This window comes from Palaemon carinicauda, chromosome 14 (genome assembly GCF_036898095.1).
Source record: "Palaemon carinicauda isolate YSFRI2023 chromosome 14, ASM3689809v2, whole genome shotgun sequence".
Classification (NCBI taxonomy): Eukaryota; Metazoa; Arthropoda; class Malacostraca; order Decapoda; family Palaemonidae; genus Palaemon; species Palaemon carinicauda.
Genome location: NC_090738.1, coordinates 52,488,466 through 52,510,965, shown reverse-complemented (window position 1 = coordinate 52,510,965; position 22,500 = coordinate 52,488,466). Strand labels below are relative to the sequence as shown.

The 22,500-nt window shown below is 36.6% G+C and overlaps 1 protein-coding gene across 1 annotated transcript in view; it reads left to right on the top strand.

Moving 5' to 3' along the window:
- Positions 1-22,500, top strand: part of LOC137653192 (solute carrier organic anion transporter family member 74D-like) — a 167,141-nt gene that overhangs the window by 512 nt on the left and 144,129 nt on the right. The window lies entirely within an intron of this gene.

Below are 22,500 nucleotides of genomic sequence, written 5' to 3'. Positions count from 1 at the left end.
TATGGATAAAGATTTGCAATGTTCCCATTTCATGAAGAACTTACAATTGACTTTTTAAAGTGTCTGGTTTAGGTAAGATGATATGTTTTTCAGACGTGATAAGTTGTCTGCATGATCTTAGCGACATGACGAGAGGTCAAAGCCAGACATATATGCTGTTTAGCGTTGTCTTTTTTTTTTTTTTTTTTTTTTTTTTTTTTTTTTTTTTTTTACTATCGACGTCTTTTCCTTTCGAACACAGAAAGTATTGAAGGTCAGCGATTAAAGGAGAAGACATGGACATCGATAGTCACATTTTCGCAGAGATTATTGAAGCACCCATTTGCCCTTGTTCTTTGTTCGCTTCTTATATTATTCCATGTAATCCTCATTTGTTAATGGCATGAATAAGTTTACTTCTTTACTTGCATGAAAGACTAATTGTCTTTAGTATTGCTAGCAAAGCTAAAATAATTGTTGTAATGCTTCTCTATGAGTAGAAGCCGCGTTCATTGTGTCCGGTTACGCCGAAGGTGCGTTCAGTGTTGCCTTAGGTCCGTGCAAAAATGCCCCATTTCCATGTCGCCAATGCTGTTGAGCACTAGCGAATCGAAGGGAGGGGGTTATGTTGTCAGGTGGTTTGGGATTGGTGTCGCAAACCCCCATCTTTAAGAAAAAAAAAATATCTATTTTGTCAGTTATCTTAATTTTTCAGGTTTCAATCTTTAGTAAATGAATTTGATTTTTACACGTTTTCCTACGACGGTCCTCTTGCTCAAAATTTATATATATACTATTTGTGATTTTATGATAGCCATGAACATTAGTGTCAAAACCATTTTAATTAAAAACTTGATACTGTCGTAAGTATGCACATTAGAGTTGAAATTAACTTTTATTCCCTTCAATGGACAAGTGGTTTGAGTTTATTTCTTTTTGTATTGACTCTTATGTATAGCCGTTTTCATAAAACGAATTTCCCCTTGTTTATTTATTCTCGAGCCAGAGTTAATTTGTAATCAACTATTTGTGACTGAAAGCATGAAAGTCATGTGTGTCAGTGATGATATCATGAATAAAATTTTTTTTGAAAAATTCTGAATCGGTTATCATACGCAATAAACAATGATAAGTGCAACATAGTGGGAATGAGCTGGATTATTTTAATGATTTACTTCGTAGACAGTGAATTAAATCTATACTGTATGTTTATATATATATATATATATATATATATATATATATATATATATATATATATATATATATATATATATATATATATATATATATATATATATACTTACAGCATTGGTCTAGTGTAGAGTAAATACAGTAGGTTGTTCATGATTCTATATATGTTTTCATATGTGCATTGAAGAGAGGTTAGCCAGCTCTTAAGATGAGTTCTTCTCGTGTAGATTTAGGTTTATTATGTAAATTACGTAAGACTTTTGTCATTAATTTCATTGTATTCTTTATTCAAGTCAGTATATGTAAATTTACGTTATTTTTAAGAATTAACTTTTTATTTCATGTATTTTTGTTATGAAGTCTTACTTAACCGGTTTGAGAGTGTTATGTGACTATACAAGATATGAGCAAGGGCTTATATGTTTTTTTTTATTTCTATGAAGTATTGCGTCATGTTAGTGAGGAAATACACAATTGTTTTGGGTGCCATGTGCTTTGGAAGTTTCTGGATTGCTCCAGTGCGGGATTTCCTCTTTTTTTTATATCAGGGACAAAGGGTGGGCGGGGCTAGCTGACTGATAGAGTTTGTCTTGTGTTGCGTGGATATGTGTTTGAGAGAACAATACTTGGTAACTCTGACACCTTAGCCCAGCCCCCACGCTTCCAGAACTTGCTCTCTTGGAAGTTTCTGGAAGTAGTTAAGTTTCCTATATAAGGCAACCCCAGGGTTGCATAGATAGATAGAGATTCCCAGCCTTAGGTCATTGCCATCTCCCCTCTCTCTCAGCTCAGAGTATTGTTTTAAAAGTGTTCAGTACTAATAGTGTGTCCTCTCCAAAGTGATTTTGTGCCCCTGCATGTATCTTGTGTATTGAGTTAAAACATTGCTGTAAAATTGGCAGGTGATCTTTAATTCATGGTGTTGTGGTGAGTTTTGGCATTATGTAGTTTATATAAATGACCCTGTAATAATGAGAAAAGATTTTGTATCGTAATATGGTTATCTATTTTCTTTAAGTATCAAACTTGAATATTTGTATTCAGTTTTAATTTCAAGTGAAACCAGTAATTATATAACTTTCATTGTATTATTCCTTTTGTCTTAGTCTAAGGTTGTATTCAGATTTAATTTTCAAGTCAAGTGATCATATAATTTTCAGATCGTAACATTTTTGTCTCAATCTAAGTTTTGCTCAGTCTTAATATTTCAAGTGATTTATTTGTTTTATGTAAATTCTTTTGAAAGTGTTGTAATTTATACAGAATATATTTATTTTTGTAAAGAGTGCCTTATTTCAGTCACCCATGTTTAATTCATATTCACTCGTATCCTGTTATGAACCAAATTTAGAGTTGTTTGAATATTCATAAGAATAATTACCCAGTTTTGTTTCGAGTGTACTTAAGAGACCTTTGGATATTCAGTGTTTTATATATTGCTGTCTGGGAGTTGTTTAATTGTCTCAGAGTTTGGTTATTAATAATTTTTCAAGTGTAACAAATTTAATGTAATAGCAAACAAGTGAGTTTGGAATTCAAGAGGTTGTTAAACTTGAAGCCATAATATATATCATATTATATGTTTGGTTCCCAGACACGAGACCATCTTCTTTTAATATATTTTTGGAACCCAGACCCGGGAGACATCTTATAATATATTTTTGGTGCCCAGACGCTTGGCATCGATAGAGTCTTTTTGAAAATTGCTGATAACAGGGCTGTGTTTCGATTAAAGTTTTGAACAATATAGTGTTGATAGGATTTTGTGTATTATGAGGATAAACTATTTTTTGGAGAGGCATGAATTATTTGTTAAAGAAGAAGATGGCTCAGTTTGATATCGAAGAGTTTTTGAATAACCCAAATGTTCAGGAATTGTCAGAAGCTAATGTAGCTAAAGCTCAGTGGCTCTGTATCTTAATGGCATGTGGTGGCCATGCAACGAGTGGGATGATTAAAGCCCAAATCAAGTGTCTAGTCTTAGAAGCGTTGATAAACTTCGGGAAGTTGTCGAAAGGAAATATTGCGGCAGCTCGGCAACTGTTAGAAGAAGGTGAGGAAGAATTTTTAGCGAAGCAAGGACCAGTTGACCCACCAACTGAAGGCATGAAAACAGGAAGGGATGTTGAGTTTGAGATTTGACCAATTGCAGCGGAGGAGAATTTGCTTAAGTGGAAGATGATGGCACAACGAGAAGAAAGAGACAAGATGGGAGGAAATGGAAGCAAGAAGAGAAGAAGATGAATGACAAGAAGCCAGAGAGATTGCAAGACACACACAGGTAATGGAAGCAAGGCAGAAAGAAGAGGAGAGAAAAGAAAGACGACTTACCAAAGAAATGGAAGCAAGGCAAGAAGAAGACAGAGAAGAAAAACGAAACGTGAGGGAGTTGGAACAGTTGCATGCTCGTGCACAGTCGGCAATGCAGACAGAGGCGACTCCTGCTAAGCACGATTATGTGTTTAATGTGTCGGATGTCCTGAGGTTGATTCCAAGGTTCACAGAAGAGGCCCCAGATGAGTTTTTCGATCATTTTGAAACGGTCGTATCGACAATGAAATGGCAAGAAGATAAATGGTCTGCATTATTACAGAGTGTGCTCTTAGGGAAAGGACGCAGTGCTCACTTATCCTTATCTCAGGACCAGAAGAAGGTGTATCAAGAAGTGAAGTTTGAGAAACGACTAGAAAATGACTTTCCTGGATTACTCTTATAAAGTACGACGATGTTTCAAGGGATGAACAGAGGGTGCCTACGTAAGGGAGATGGCTGATTCTGAAGAAGTGATAATACTAGAGCAGTATCTACAAGGAATTCCTGAACATATTCGAACGCACTTGAGAGAGAGAGAGGTGCAGAAACTTGATAAAGCCGCTTTGCTGAGTGAAGATTATAATATTATCAGTCGTAAACCCTCCTTGGGCATGAAGTTTCAATCTTCGTTCCTACCAAGTGTCAAGTATTCGCCGAACCATGGAAACCAGTTCAGTAATAACTACGCGAACAAGTGCAACAGTTACAGCGGAAGTAGCATGGGTACTGTTCCTAAGCAGAATGCAATACTAGCACGGCAACAATCGTCGAATCATCCTCCTACAAGTATCGTGAAAGACGTGCTGAAGGTAGATATTGTCTGTTTCAAGTGTGGCAAGAGAAGCCATATCAGTAAGGAATGTTGGTTAAACCAACCGAAAGCAGTTGTCCAAGTGATTAAGGATAATTTGACATCACAGAATGCTAAGACGAAGAAGCAATCGGGAAAGGACAGAGAGGAAAATAAACCAGCCAACGTTTACACAACGAACAGGATGAACCCAAACAGTGTGGATGCCTTTAAACCATATATTTATGAAGGTATGCTAGCAGCAATAGACGGGAATTAACGAACCCTGGTCAGGATATTGTACGACACAGGTTAGAACGATACTGTGGTGGTAAGAGGAGTACACTCGTTGGTGGATCAGTCTCTCACAGGAGACTCGGTTATTTTGAAGAGAATAAGAGTTGAGGAGGTTACCCCTATCTTCTGTTTGAAACTGTCATGCGAATTGGTGACAGGTAATTTTGACTTTGCGGTAAAGGATTCATTGGCTGTCGAAGAAGTAGATGTCTAGCTGGGTAATGAGGTTGGTGGAGCGCCGTTCGTGCCTGTCCCATTGTAAAGGGGAAATCTCTGAAGTATAGTCCTATGACTGAACTTGAGAAAGGACTACCAATATATGTTTCCTAGTTGTGTTACGACTAGGAGTATGATGAAGAAAGTGGCTGCGGAAGAAGGAAAAGAAATTGAAGGAGCGATGAACTTGGAGGATTTGTTTTCCGAAGAAGAGGATTCCCTTGATGGTACACAAGAGGAGAACTCGCAAGTAAGCCATAGCAAAGAGGAACGACCAACGAGTGGACAAGGTGTCAAAGAAGAAATGGAACTGGAAGAAATAGAAAACTCAGCATTAGAAGTAGGACAAGTGAGTAGGTAAAGGGTGATAGGATTGCAACAGAAGGATGCAACGCAAAGAGAGTTATTGTACCATGTGGTGGACGAGACGGAGGCAAAGCAGTCTCCACCCTGTTAATATCTTAAGGATGAGTTGCTTATGAGGAAGCATAGACCTGTTGATATCACTGGAAATGCTGAATGGGGGATATATCATCAGATATTAATTCCCGTACCCTTGAGAAGACAGGTGATTGCTGTAGCGCACATATGGGGATAAGTAAGATGACAGAAAATATTATGAAACACTTTTTCTGGCCTGGCATGCATAAGGACGTGAGCCAGTTTTACCGAGCATGTCACATATGTCAAATGGCTGGAAAGCCGAATGAGTACATTAAGAAAGCTCCCTTACACCCGACAGAGGTGCGAGGAGAACCCTTCATCAAGGCAATGATTGACATTGTGGGACCTTTACCAAGGACGAAAAAAGGTCATGAATATATTTTAACCTTGATATATCCAGTGACGAGATACCCAGAAGTCATACCCGTCAAGAACATCAATGCCAAAATAATTGATGAGAAGTTACTTGACTTTTTTACTAAGTTTGGTATTCCGGTGATCGTTTAAAGTGACCGAAGAACAAATTTCATGTCAAAATTATTTCAAGACGTAATGAAACTGTTGGATGGGAAACAACAACTATCAATTGCTCATCATCCGGGGAACCAAGGTGCATTAAAGAGGTTTCATCAAACGTTGAAAAGTATGTTAACGAAATTCTGCAACGAAATAGGGAATAAATAGGGACATTGGACTACCGTTGATGTTATTCGAGGTATGTAATGCTTATCAAGAAAGCGTGGGATGTCACCCGAATGAAATGGTATTTGTAGGGGAAGTACAAGGACCGATTAAAATGTTGGCAGAAAAAGGGAAGTATCGAGAGGAAACAGACGGAGGGAATATCAAGGATTTGAGGAAAAGGTTTGGCGAGTTGAGGAAATATTCCCTGGAAGATGGGAAAATGAAGTAAGGATGAATGAAGGATATGTTTGGTATGAAGAGTACAGTTTACGGTAGGATGGCAGTTGTTGGTCTATGCATCGGTAAGAAGATTCCTTATCGCCAACTAGTTCCCAGAACCATTCCGGATTTTGGAGGAGAGCAGTGACCGGACCTACGTTATCGCGATATCAGGAAAAGGGAAAAATCTAAGGAAGGCCATATTAAATTCGAAACCGATACCTCAAGCACCTGATTTCAACAAGAAATTCCTTATCCAAGTGGATGCTTGGGATAACGGGATTGGAGCTGTTTTATTGTAATAGGGTGAGGAAGGAATTCTTCACACTATTTGTTTTATGACGTCGAAGCTAAAGAAGCACTAACGAGTCGACTCGACAGTTGAAACAGAACTGTTGGCACTGATCATAGCGATAAACAAGTTTTTAATCTATGTAAATCGCCCACAAAATAAAGGGATTACAGTACAGTGTAATCGGATCATATTCCTTTAATTTATGTTAATAAGATGAAAAATAATAGTCAAAGGTTAACTAGGTGGTCATTATGTTTGCAACCATATTGTATAATGTAAAGCATATACAGTGAACCCTCGCTACTTCGCGGTTCGACAATCGCGGATTCACCACTTCGCGGGGTTTTTCCATAACCCATATATATATACATATCGCGGATTTTCCGGAAAATTCGAAAATACCGCGAAATCTGAAGACAACCAAATACGATATTTTGTTACCTGTAATTCAATTAATACTGTAATTAGTAATATCTGCTCTTACTGATTGTTCATTGCATTACATATGATATATAATTCAGCACAGAAAGAAATAAAACACGAAAAGAGAATGTGATCATACGATAATGTACTGTATTCAGTACGTAGTAAAATTAAATCGAACATGAAACGCAAATCAGATGCAGTCATACAATACGTATTTACTACAAATGTAATGGATGTGCTTCTTTTCCATGAATCTTTTGTATGTATACGTACGTAGTACTGCATCCAATAATATTCTTTGTTGCAAAAATCACATTTCGAATAAGCGTACTAGAGAGAGAGATAGAGAGAGAGAGAGACACACACACATCCTACAACAAAAGCGTAAAATAGCGTACGTAAAGCTGTATTATTATTATTGTTATTATTATTATTATTGTTGTTGTTGTTAATAAAATTATTATTGTTATTATTATTATCATTATTATTATTATTACAGTACTGTACTGTATTATTATCATTATTTATTATTATTACGGTATTTACTTAATCTACGTATGTTCGGTATGCGCGGGGCATCTTCTATGAGTTGGTAACCTACGCATCATAGTACTGTAAGACGGGTTGTGATTGGTTCAAGCGCTGATAGATGACGAATCAGAACTCAAGTTTTGTTATCTAGCCTGTGATTGGTGTTTTGCCATCATCTCCTACCCGCAGCATCTAGGTTCTCGAGGGGCTGGATCGTCCACTCTCTGTTACCGCGTATCGCTGAGTAGACGTTCTTAAGTTTGTGAATCTGTGCTGTGTGCGACTTTTTTAAGTTGAACTTTTTGTTACTGTAAATCCTACTGTAATGGCTCCCAAGCGTTCTGCTTCTCTTAAGGCTGGTAGTGAGCCTAAACGCCACCGAAGGATGATGACGATAGCTGAGAAGGTTACGCTTCTCGACATGTTAAAAGATGGTAGAAGTTACGCGGCCGCTGGCCGCCATTTTGGCATCAACGAATCTACTGTTCGCTATATCAAGAAGGACGAGGCGAACATTAGAAAGACGGCTGCAATCACCTTTAGCAGATCAGCGAAGCGAGTCGTTACAACGCGTAATAAAACGATCGTACGCATGGAAGGTGCTTTAGCTGTGTGGATTGCCGACTGCCGGAAGAAGAACATAGCCTTGGATACGAACACCATCCAAACAAAGGCTTTGAGCTTATATGAGAATTTTGCTGCAAAGGAACCTAAAGACGACGACGGCAACCATGCTGAAGATGATGATGATGCAGATGATCCTCAACCAGGGACATCCACTGATTCCCAGCCTCAGAAACGTTTTTCCGCCAGCAAAGGATGGTTCGCGAAGTTTCAGAAACGCTTCGCCCTGAAAAGCGTTTCCCTGCATGGGGAGTCTGCTTCCGCTGACACTGCCGCTGCTGAAACTTACGTGAACCAGACGTTCAAGAATATTATCGCCGAAGGTGGATACAAGCCGGAACAAGTCTTTAATATGGATGAGACTGGCTTGTTTTGGAAGAGAATGCCGTCGCGAACTTTCCTGTTCAAAGAGGAAGCCAAAGCCTCTGGCTTTAAAGCATTTAAGGATCGCGTTACCCTCGTGATGTGTGGCAATGCTGCTGGATTTTTGCTAAAGCCGGGGCTTATTTATAAGTCGAAAAATCCTCGCGCTTTGAAAAATAAAAATAAGAATCTCCTTCCCGTGTACAGGATGCATAATCAAAAAGCATGGATTACGAAGATGCTGACCTCCAACTGGTTCCATCAGTGTTTTATCCCGCAAGTCAGCAAATATCTCTTAGAGAAGGGCTTGCCATTCAAGATCCTTCTCCTTATGGATAACGCTGGTGGACACGCAACTGACCTGTCGCATGAGGGCATTCAGGTTGAGTTCCTGCCACCCAACACCACGTCATTAATTCAACCAATGGACCAGGGGGTTATCAGGGCGTTCAAGGCCCTCTACACGAAGAACACCTTGGCGGACCTCGTTGCGTGTGTGGATGCTGCCCAAGATGATGAGGATGAAGATTTTAACTTGAAGGCGTACTGGCGGCAGTACACCATAGCCACGTGCCTGCAGAATATTCAGAAGGCACTTCAAGAGATGAAACCTGCAACCGTGAATGCGAGCTGGAAGAAGTTGTGGCCCGATATTGTTTACGACGACAAGGGATTTACTCCGTCGGAAATCCAACACTCTGCAATACGCAAATCTGTGCAGTTGGCTGCCATAATTGGAGGTGACGGGTTTGGCGACATGACGACTGAAGACGTCGACGAGTTGTTGGACTGCCATTCCCAGCCCCTAACTGACGCAGACCTCGAAGACCTGACGAAATCGGCAAGCGAAGAAGAGAGTGAAACCCATGAAGAGACCCAAGAAAATGTCGAAGAAACGGGCTTAACATTAGAACGGCTTGCCAAGGCCTGCAACCATGCGAAGGAATTGAAAGAAATGTTGCAAGAGTGGGACGAGGATATGGTTCGCTCGATACAATTCTGCAACAAGATCGATGAAGACATGACTCCCTACAAAATGCTCTTGGATCGAAAAAAGAAGCAGCGGCAACAACTTCCGATCACAATGTTCTTCCAGCCTCGCAAAAAAGAGCCAGTTCTTCCTGCTAGTACGCCTTCGGAAGAAATTGAAGAAGTTTCCCAGGAAGAAGTTGAAGAGGTGTCCCAGGAAAAGACACCTCCGTCTGAAGAGACGTAAAATACTACCTGGCTGCACAGTAGAACACATCATCAGCTTCATCATCATCATTTCTACTGTGCAGCAAATTCATCGCCATCATCATTCAAGTTTTTCTTCAACTTCTTTCGTGGTGAGTACAGTAACAATCTTTATTTTTTACTTTAATATTCTTACTGTACATTCTAAAACTGTATTTGTGCCTGTTTTATAGTTTAGTACTGTACGTACTGTATGCATTAAGTTAAAGGGAAGGTTTTAAAAGTCTACATGTTGTAACCTATCATATTTTTTTTGTTTAAAATTTACATTTACGTACGTAAAACAATCTCTCTCTCTCTCTCTCTCTCTCTCTCTCTCTCTCTCTCTCTCTCTCTCTCTCTCTCTCTCTCTCTCTCTCGTAAATTGTTTTCCTGCTTTGCTACGTACAATACTGTATGTGCTGTACAGTACTGTATGATTTTATATAGATGCGGTAAATTATATTTGTAAGGTAACATATTTTGTAAATGCTTTTACTGTAAATACTGTATGTACTGTATCATTATTTATCACTATCATCATGCGCGTTAAATGCCTTGTTTGTTCTGAGCGTGGTTGTTTACTGAGCGTACAGTACTTTATGACGCCGTCGTTTCAGGCGGCGTCATAAAGAAAAACATTTCATTTGGAAGTCCTAAGAAAAATACGTAAACTAAAACATTGGTAATAAAAAAATCAACATACATTACTGTATAATCAATATAATCGATGCAAAAACTAACCTATACATATATGTGTACACTAAATGAGTTTGTTTCTTCATTATGATCAGAGATGAACGTAAACAGAACATTGGTTGCCATTTTTTATCGTGCTTTTTAGGTGTTTAGGAAACGCATGATATAAAATCGCCTTTAATATTTGTGCCTGTTTTAGTTTAGGGTGCTGTAGTACATGCATTAAGTGTTCTGTACATTAAAGGGTGGTTTGTTAACAGTACTACGTACAAGGGAAGGTTTTAAAAGTCCGAATATACATGTTAAATAAATAGGTAAATATGATGTCACTACTTCGCGGATTTTCACCTATCGCGCCCGCGTCTGGAACCTATCTACCGCGATAAACGAGGGTTCACTGTATCAGGTAAAGATAACGTGGTTGTAGATTATTTATCTCGGGCTGAATTGATGGACTCAACCTGGAATAAATAATCTTTTATGGGGGAGCTATCTTACATAGCTGGTCTAGTGTAGAATATATACAGCAGTTTATTCATGATTTTATTTATGTGTTCATATGTGCATTGAAGAGAGGTTAGTCATTCTTAAGATGAGTTCCTCTCGTGTAGATTTAAGTTTATTATGTAAATTACGTAAGGCTTTCGTCGTTAATATCATTGAATTCTTTATTCAAGTCAGTATATGTAAATTTACGTTTTTTTCTAAGAATCAACTTTTTATTTCACGTAATTTTGTTACGAAGTCTTACTTAATCTGTTTGAGAGTGTTATGTGACCATACAAGATATGAACAAGGGCTTATGTAATGTTTTTTCTATATTTGTATGAGGTATTGCGTCATGATTGTGACGAAATACACAATTGTTTTAGGTGCCAATGCTTTGGAAGTTAGTGGACAGCCCAAGTGCTGGGTGTCCTTTATTTTTTTTTTTGGTGACAAAGGGTTGGCGAAGCTAGCTGACTGAGAGAGTTTGTCTTGTGTTGCATGGATATGTGTTCGAGAGAACAATACTTGGTAACTCTGACGCCTTAGTCCAGGCCCCACGCTTCCAGAACTCGCTCTCCTGGAAGTTTCTGGAAGTAGCTAAGTTTCCTATATAAGGCGACCCCAGGGTTGCATAGATAGATAGAGAATCCCAGCATTAAGGAGGTCGGCCGGAATGCCAATATATGGGGGTATAGGAAGAAAAACACAAAATCCTGACATTCAATCATCGTTTTACTCGTTTTCGCCAAGAATTTTATCATTTCAAAGAGGAAAAGACAATTTCAACATCTTGCTAACATAAGGAAGAAGAAACTTCGCTCTATTAAGAGTTCAGAAGAGGGTAATTTCGGTAGTGCAGAGAGAGAGAGAGTTGTGTGTAGATTGAGAAGCAAACAGCATTGCCTGAAACGAGCAGAAGAAGCAAGATATTGAGCAAAAGGATCTTCGTTTTTTGAGTTAATAATGAGAAATATTTTTTCTTTTATTTATCAATATCCAAAAAGGAACATAAAATTCATAATAATCAGGAGTTATTAAACTTTTCTTTGTAAAAATGCAAAGAAAAACTTTGAACTCCCTCTGACATTCACTAATTTTTACGTTTGTTTTTCTAGTTTTCGGCAAGAATTTTATCATTTCCGAAAGGAAAAGACAATTTCAACATCTTGCTAACATAAGGAAGAAGAAAATTCGCTCTATTAACAGTTCAGAAGAGGGTAATATCGGTAGTACACACACACACACACACACACACAGAGAGAGAGAGAGAGAGAGAGAGAGAGAGAGAGAGATAGAGAGAGTGTTGTGAATGGAGGAGTGGCCGCCTTCCCTCACAGGAGCCAAAAGAAGCAAGATATTGAGTAAAAGGATCTTCATTTATGATTAAATTACGATGAATACCTTTTATTTATTTTATTATTAGCCAAAAGAGAACATAAAACTCATAATAATCATGATTTATTAATATTATCTTTGTAAATATACAAAGAAAACTTTGAACACCCGTATCTCAAAACTATACTTATTGACCTTCAAATTCAATAGTCTCCCTTAGCTTTAAAGATATAGCATTGAAATTTTTATATATAACTTAGAAATACAACAAAAACAATAAAATGAAGCCCTTTTTTCCTATTTTTGTTTCATATTTCCGTTCTTAATTTTTTCCCCTGATTTTTAGGTTTTATTTTTTTACCATAATGAATAAAATTCATATCTGGCAAAAAACTTACTTTTACTAGAAAACAAACTCTTCATATTATTGGAGTCTATATCAGGTCTATATAGGGTAGTAATCCCAGATCTTAGTAATAATTATCTAGGGATGAATAAATTTGAAAAGCATTAATTTTCAGGATAACTCATCCCAGCGTCGCAAAACCAAAGGGCAGAGGCAAAAATCGTATGCAGTTTGGAGATGTCCTAAGTCACCTTGTTAAGTGGTATGAATGTCAAAGTCCTGTCATTAAAAATGGGCATTAGCCATCGCCATCTTCCCTCTCTCTCAGCACAGAGTATTGTTTTAAAAGTGTTCAGTACCTATAGTGTGTCCTCTCCAAAGTGATTTTGTGCCCTTGCATATATCGTGTGTAGTGAGTTAAAACGTTTCTGTAAATTTGTCAGATGATTTTAAATTCATGGTGTTGTGATGAGTGTTGGCATTATGTAAAATGTTTGTAATTGGCCCTGTAATAACAAGAAAAGATCTGTTATCGTGATCTGGTTGTCTATTTTCATTAACCCTTTAACCCCCAAAGGACGTACTGGTACGTTTCACAAAACCCATCCCTTTACCCCCATGGACGTACCGGTACGTCCTTGCAAAAAAATGCTATAAAAATTTTTGGTAATTTTGTGAGAAAATTCAGGCATTTTCCAAGAGAATGATACCAACCTGACCTCTCTATGACAAAAATTAAGGCTGTTAGAGCAATTTAAAAAAATATAATGCAAAATGTGCTGGGAAAAAAATAACCCCCTGGGGGTTAAGGGTTGGAAATTTCCAAAGAGCCTGGGGGTAAAAGGGTTAAGTATCAAACCTAAATATTTGTATTCAGTTTCAATTTCAAGTGAAACCAGTAATTATATAATTTTCATTGTATTATTCCTTTTGTCTTAGTCTAAGGTTGTATTCAGATTTAATTTTCAAGTCAAGTGATCATATAATTTTCAGATCGTAACATTTTTGTCTTAATCTAAGTTTTGCTCAGTCTTAATACTTCGAGTGATTTATTTGTTTTATGTAAATTCTTTTGAAAGCGCTGTAATTTATATAGGATATATTTATTTTTGTAAAGAGTGTATTATTTCAATCACCTGTGTTTAAATCATATTCGCTAGTATCCTGTTATGAACTGAAGTTAGGGTTATTTGAATACTCGTAAGAATAATTACCCAGTTTTGTTTCGAGTGTACTTAAGAGACCTTTGGATATTCAGCGTTTTATATATTGCTGTCTGGGAGTTGTGTAATTGTCTCAGAGTTTGGTTATTAATATTTTTTCTAGTGTAAGAGATTTAATGTAAAAGCAAACAAGTGAGTTTGGAATTCAAGAGGTTGTTTAACTTGCAAGCTGTAATATATATCATATTATATATATGTTTGGTTCCCAAACATGAGACCATCTTCTTATAATTATATATATATATATATATAAATATATATATATATATATATATATATATATATATATATATATAAATATATATATATATATATATATATATATATATATATATATATATATATATATTCTTACAAAGCTGGTCTAGTGAAGAGTAAATAAGTTAATCAGGTTTTTTATTTATGTTTTCATATGTGCATTGAAGAGGTGAATATCAAGCTCTTAAAATGAGTTCCTCTCATGTAGATATAAGTTTGTTATGTAAATTACGTAAGACTTTCGTCGTTAATTATTGTATTTTTCATTTAAGTCATTATATGTAAATTTACTTTATTTTTTATGAATTAACTTTTTATTTCATGTATTTTGTTACGAAGTCTTACACAGTCTGTTTAAGAGTGTTATATGATCCATACGAGATATGAACAATGGCTTATACAAATGTTTTTTATATTTTTTTGAGGTATTGCATCATGTTTGTGAGTAAATACAAATTCTTATATTTACCAAGTGTTCTGGAAGGTTGTCGAAAACCCGTGTTAGATTTTATCTTTTTTTTTATTTTCGAGAATGATGGGTGGGCGAAGTAGCTGAGAGAGAGAAGAGAGTTGCCTGAAACAAAGGTTGTCCCCTGAACTTTTATCAAGTTGATAACTCTGGCGGTGCATGAGGCCAGCCCCATGCTGCAGAGAGAGAGAGAGAGAGAGAGAGAGAGAGAGAGAGAGAGAGAGTATGTGTTAGCGAGCGAGAGGTAGTTAGCGTAATGATTTTTTGTTGGGAGAAAGACTTGGTATGATTGAGGTTGTTTGTGTTTATTTTTAGCTAGCTTAGGGGAGTGGTGAATGTCTTGAGCAAATTTTTTTTTTTTTCTTTTGACTGCAGCCAGAGGCAGTTCTGTGTGCTTGAGTGCTGGGATTTATTATCATTTTTACCAACGTGGAAGTGATTATTTATTTCAACAGTAAGTGTACATTTCTACCAATCGCTTGTACTTATTCCAATACAAATTTTGTCGGTACTAGATTGGCCAGGGCACCAGCCACATGTCAAGATACTACGGTAGAGAGTAATTGGGTCCCTTGACTGGCCAAGCAGTGATACATTGGATCCTTCTCTAAGGTTACGGCTCCTTTTCCTTTTGCCTACACATACACCGAATAGTCTGACCTATTCTTTACAAATTCTCCTCTGTCTTATTCTGTAATTGTTCAGTGGGTACTTTCCTCTTGGTAATAGTAGAAAAGACTCTTTAGCTATGGTAAGCAGCTCTTCTAGGAGAACGACACTCCAAAATCAAACCATTGTTCTCTAGCCTTGGATAGTGCCATGGCCTCTGTACCGTTGTCGTTCAATGCCTTGGGATAGAGTTCTTTTGCTTGAGGGTACACTTGGGCCCACTATTTTATTTTATTTCTCTTTCTCTTTTTTTTTAAGATTTTATAGTTTATATATGAAAGATTTATTTCAATGTTGTTACTGTTCTTAAAATATTTAATTTTAATTGTCAATTACTTCTCTTGTATGTTCCTTATTTCCTTTCCTCATTGAGCTATTTTCTCTTTTGGAACCCTTGGGCTTATAGCATCCTGCTTTTCAAAATATGGTTGTGATTTGGCAAGTAATAATAGTAATAATAATAATGATAATAATAATAATAATAATAATGATAATAATAATAATAATAATAATAACAATAATGATAAATAACTGTTTATTTCTTCTTTACTTGCTTCCATATGTACCTCATATGTTTCATACATGCTCATACACTATAATGCTGTTGTTTTTTTATCTCTCACTCTCTCATGCACTGATAATAGAAAAACCTGTTTAAGCTTGCCATCCCATGTTTCCTATTGTTTTAATTTTGGTGCCTTTGTTACCCTCAACTGTTTGTATATAAGCTCGTTGTCTTGTCGAATAAAGTCACTTACATTCACTTCGCCTCTCTGTTAGTATCTAACAGTTACCTCTCAATAATTTGTGACCTCTGGAGGACCAGCTCAGAACCGACTTTACGATGCCGCCCACCGACTCTGACTTTTTTACGCCAGCTGCATCGTTGAAATTACCGCCCTTTGCCAGCAGAGAAGCGTTGGCCTGGTTCAAGCGCGCCGAAGTTCAGTTTCGCATCAAGGGCGTGACTCGGTCAAGCAGCAAAGCAGACTATGTCCTCGCGGCAATCCCCGAGGACACTTTCCTTGAAATATCCGATTGGCTTCGTGACCAAGGGGATGCAAGCGCGGATGCAGCATGTTCAATAAGGGCGGTCGGAAAACATAACCAAAACAGCTGGGGGTCCGCAATTTTGAATGATTCTAGAGCTATTTTTTCATTTATTCGAAACCATTTCCTTCCTATAATTGAATTTATAAGATGGATATGCACTATGCAATAACAACACCCCAATAATACATAAAACATTTCAGCAGTAATCTTTACAATTACTTTTAGTACAGAATTATACAATCTCGAGAAACCTCATCAGTTGTCTACCTCTGAGTTATATCTTTAATTACTGGAGTTCCTGCATCCTTCCGTTCAACTATCAACCAATAGCAATTCTGGACTCGTGGAATTGTAGTAGTCTCTCCACGCCTTCCAACTTGATTCTTATCAGAAACACAATCTCTTAATTAAAACTCATATAAAAAGGAATTTTTACCACTTGTGTGTGTGTGTGTGTGTGTGAGAGAGAGAGAGAGAGAGAGAGAGAGAGAGAGAGAGAGAGAGAGAGAGAGAGAGAGAGAGAGAGAGAGAAGGATGATTTTAATCTTCTGCATCTCTTTTACTTCATTCTTCTTGTATCAACTATTGTACGGAAGATGTTGATTATTGTTTCAGTTTTATCAAAGTTTGAAGGTTTTTTTCTAAATTCCAAGCTTTATATCAATATATCTTTTTAATTTCTTCATATTAGACATTTCTCCACATAAAAGCCCGATTTTCATTTCAATGAAGATTTTCCCTTCTTATTTTTATCCCATCTACTATACTATTTTTTATAGAAACAAGTTACCTCATAAATTAAAACCTCAGCTTTGTTTGCAATATATATTACATTGAGTACCAGTAAACATATTGAACAATTATAGAATTATGGAGTTTTCAGGCCACGCAAACTTATTAATCATATCACATCTCACTATTACAAATGATATTGAATAAAAGTCGAAGCAACCAAATACATTGTAATCCCATTAAAATATTCATTTTCAATAAACATAATTTTGCCTCACATACTGAACAGGATAAAAGTTAACTGATAAAACAGTCTTATCAGAGAATTTTGAGAATTGATCTTACTCTCTCGGAAATTTTATAGTCACTTGACAAGTGTTTCAAAACATGGTTTAATCATCTTAAAAAGGTCATATCAAGGTAAATTCAGGAAAGTAAACAAAAACACTTAATTTAGCAACAATAATTTTCACAAACAGGTCACGAATAAACATAAAAAACGAATGATACTGATATTTATATCTGACGTTGATTCATACATGCTGTACAGTATACCAGGGAATAGAGAGAGAGAAGGCAGTTGAAATTTACTGCAGTTTTAAATCGAAATTAATTTGTCTTTATCCATTGTATTAGAATACTAGAATATTGGGCATAATAAAACTATTCACAGGATGCCTAGAAGAGGTTTTTAAGAATTTAGATTAGGAAAATGTAGGAATTAACATTAATGGGGAATACTTTAACAACTTAAGATTTGCAGACGACACAGTACCATTTAGTGATCCTGGGAGGAATTGCAAAAGATGATAGAATATTTTAATAGGGAATGAAGAAATGTAGGACTGAAAATTAATATAAGTAAAACTGAGATAATGTTCAATGAAAATGCAGAGGCAACAAAAAAGGGTTATGGAAAAACCTCTAGAGAAAGTTATTGGATATACTTACCTATGTTTCCCAAGGAGATGCGATCAATATTGAAAGGATAAGCTTGGGATTATTATTATTATTATCATTATTATTATTATTATTATTATTATTATTATTACTCGCTAAGCTACAACCCTAGTTGGAAAAGCTGGATGCTATAAGCCCAAAGGTTCTAACAGGGAAAATAGCCCAGTAAGGAAAGGAAATAAGGAAATAAATAAACTATAAGAAAATTAATAAAGAATTAAAATAAAATATTTAAAAAACCGTAACAATATTAAATAAATCTTTATATATAAACTATAAAGGACTTATGTCAGCCTGCAAGTTTGAATTTTTGAAGTTGTACCGATTCAAATACCTGATTAGGAAGACAATTCCACAACTTGGTCATAGCTGGAATAAAACTTCTAGAATGCTGTGTAATACTAAGCCTCGTGATGAAGAAGGCCTGGCTATTAGAATTAACTGCATACCTAATATTATCGACAGGGTGGTACTGTCCGTGAAGATCTGAATGTAAAGGATGGTCTCAATTATGAAAAATCTTATGCAACATGCATAATGAACAAATTGAACGACGGTACCAGAGACTGATATCTAGGTCAGGAATGAGAAATTCAATAAACCGTAAGTTCATGTCAAACAAATTAAGGTGAGAATCAGCAGCTGGAGACCAAATAGGAGAACAATACTCGAAGCAAGGTAGAATGAAAGAATTAAATCACTTCTTTAGAATAGATTCTTCACTGAAAATCTTAAAAGACTTTCTCAATAAGCCAATTTTGGGCAAATGAAGAAGACCCAGATATAACGTGTTTCTCAAAAGTAAATTTGTCGTCGGGAATCATGCCTAGAATTTAAAGAGTTATATAGAGTTAAAGAAACATTATGAATCTTGAGATCCAGATGTTGAGGAGCAACTGCCCTTAACCTACTAACAATCATACTTTGAGTTTTCTTAGGATTCAACTTCATGTCCCATAAATTGCACCATGCACTAAATTTAGCTAGATCTCTATTAAGGGACTCAGCAGCTCCAGATCTACAGTCAGGAGATGGAATTGATGCAAAGAGAGAAACATCATCTGCATGTGCAACACGCTTGTTTTCTAGGCCAAACCACATGTCATGTGTATATAGTATGAAAAGAAATAGGCCAAGAACACTACCCTCCAGATATAACATTCCTGCTAATCAGCACCAACTCTGCGATCTATTACTTAGAAATTTAATAATAATGGTAAGAAAATACCCACCCACTCCAAACAGTTTAAGTTTGAAAACAAGGGCTCCATGATTAACATGGTCAAAGGCAGCACTAAAATTAAGGCCAATCATACGAACTTCCTGACCACAATTAAAGGATTCTGTACAGAACTGGAGATTGTAAGAAGGGCATTGCATGCTCCAAGGCCTTTAAGGAAGCCAAAATACAAACTAGGGAACAGACGCCTGCCTTCTGCAAACCTATTTATACATTTTGCCAACACACGTTCAAAAACTTTAAATAATATGGGAGTTATGGAAATTGGGCGGTAATCAGTTGGACTTGAGCTACCGCAAACACATTTACATAATGGAGTAATATTACCGATGGTCCAACAAGTGCTAAAAGCTCATATTTATAAAAAAAAAAGATAAAAAAAAGGAAAAATGCAATTTGGGTCTACACCCTCATAAGCATAAAGGTCCATCAAGAGAGCTTTAATTTCACGAGATCGAAAAGCTAAACTAGTTAGTTTAGCCTAAGAAAAACAGGAATGAGGAAGATCAATTCTCTCATTACTCCGTTTACTGTCAAACATCAGCCAAAAGGGTTGCCCTTTCCTTTGGACAATGAGTGATAGAGCCATGTGGTTAAGGTAAAGGAGGAACCATTGGGTTTACAACAAAGAGTGCAGATTTAAGGGTAGCTCACCACTTATGTTCCCGGGTCGCACTAGAAAGGGTTTCTTTTATGGTTAAATTCTATTCCTTTTCATTTGAAACATAAACTCTCTGCAAAAAGCTCTAAACTGAGTATTGTTATTCCAAGTCAAATCTGATCTATTACCCCTCAAAAGATGATGGGCCTACTGCTTCTCAAATAAGTATGTCTACAATCATCATTGAACCACGGTTTGTCCTTCACTCGGTACCTTAGCACACAAGAAAGGATACGCCTGTTAATTATGTTGACTAGAATTGCATATAAGGGAACAATAGGATCAACACTATTATACAATTGAGAAAAATTTCACTCAAAATGCCGTTCCAGTGTGCTTGAGATTTTATATAAACCTTTCAAATCTTACATGATTATGATACATCAGGGACATGCTGCTCAGTTCTCACTACTAATGAAATCAAAGCATGATCAGATATTCCAACTAGAGAATCAACTTTACTTGTTACCAGGGAAGTCGGTGTATACGAAGTCCAGGCAGTTACTAGACCTGTTGAGGTGCGTACACACGGTCGAACTGTGTCCGTCGAACACAATTGTTACCAGTTGACATTGTGAAAGAAGCGCTAATGACGTCAATAACGAGCACCAAGTGGTGTCTCGACAGTGCCTGTGTTCATAGAGTCTGAGCTTCAGACACTCTCCGGAGGCGGAGTGGCACTATGGACGGAGTTCTTTTTGTTTATCGGATTAACTTTAACCTTTTGAAGATTAGGTATTACCTTCCCTGTAAACATGACTAGTTGTAATCCAGTTACGTAGGAAAGCTGACTTTGAGGTAGAGGAGAGGCTCAGTTGCTAATCAAATAGTACTGGCAGAGCCCATGCTCATAAAACATCAAAGCAAATGTTTACAAAGACATAAATAAACGTGTAGCAGCAATAAATAAAATAACGTTAGAACTTACGAGAAGTGTTATGTCTGTAACTGGTTTACAAGTCGAAAAGAATATGTAATCCATAATGGGTCATTACAAGGAAGAGCTAAGCAAATTGGAGAAATAAAAAAAGTCGGAGGTTGGTACAGAAGACATTTGCACTACCAAATTATGGCGTTTCGATATACGAGTATAGCATAACAGAATCTGTTTCTATTATGGACACCGAAGTCTCATTTGCTCAAAGAAGTGTTTGATCGTGAGGAAAATACGTAATTTCTCTCTCTCTCTCTCTCTCTCTCTCTCTCTCTCTCTCTCTCTCTCTCTCTCTCTCTCTCTCTCTCTCTCTCCGAGAACAGGGGAAACAAATTTTGAAAATTTTATCTTTATCACTAAAACAATTTGGATTAGTTAACAAATAATCTGAAGTATGACCAGTCTCAAACATTAGTTATTTCTTGGAATAATATAGGCTATAGGTTAATAACAATAACAATAACATCCTCAGTTCACTGATAGGTTATTTTAAGTCAGGCATATGTGATTCCGTAATGCCTCCAGGCGTGCTTCTGAAAAAATACTTCCTCTCGTACATGTGTCCTGCTTAGTTATAAAAGATTATAAGTTCTACGATAAAATGTATGAAGTGTTTTGGGCCCGTCATTATATAGTTTTTGAAGTCTTATTCATAATCAATTTGAGTTTCCTTTAAAATGGATGAATGGCTTCTCTTTTCACTCCGTCTTTGAACTAGTCCACCCATGTACCATTCCATTGTTCTCAAAAGATCAGGAATTATCTTGCTGCATAATTTAATTTATTGGATTGTGCTTTCATTTTATGGTGTACTATGGTTATGATGCTCTGTACTTGAAGCTAATAACTATTGCTTGATTCTCGAGCACAGATTATAACACTGACATACACAACAGAGATGCCAGCAGACATCAGCTTCGGACATTTCTTCTGGTCTTTATCTGGTAAAAGGATTAGAAATCCTGGTAGTCAACTTCATCTGGTACCACTGCTTGTTACCATATCAACGTCCCTCATTTCAACGCTTATAATGTCATTCTCTTTCAATATAGATATGGTAACAGTGTTTGTCCAACAGACACTGTTCGACCGTGTGTACGCACCTTTAGTAGCTTCACTTATGATTTCCTCACAGTCTGATTCAGAGGCAAACTCCAAAGCTCTTGAGCCATGACGATTAGTAGGAGAAACAGAATTTAACTATTCTTTATGATGAGCATTGAAATCACCATCAAAAGCAAAAGAAGCCTTTCTATCTTTATCTTGTGTCCTAGCCATAGTGGTAAGAAGATAGTCGAACATAGATTCTGGTAGATCGAACACAAATATAAGTTTTTGTGTCTGCCAGAAACCTTTATTACCTGAATATAATGACATCCACATCCACATCCACATTTTGGTAAAAAAAAAAAAGATATTATGAAAAGTAGAATGCAACTTTCTCTACAAAGAAAGATACATAACCAGATTGTCTAGCATAAAAAAACTTGGAGCCTTACAAAAATCTTAGAACATAAGCTCGTTACAACTCAAAGAGCTATGGAGAGAATAATGATGGTACTAACATAAAGAGACAGAAAAAGAATAACAAAGATACGAGAGTAAACTAAAGTAGAGAATATTCTAAAAGCACGTCCAGGAAAGAAATAGACATAGGCAAGGCATATGAGAATGACATAAAAGATGGACATCAAGAATAACAGACTAGGTCCCTAGACATTGCAAAAGAAGGAGGCGAGGGAAGAAACTATGATGGACTGACGAGCTAAGAAAATATTCTGGTATAGTCTGGCAGAGAAAGACCATAAACAGACAGGAGTGGAAGAACATGTCTGTGGGTTT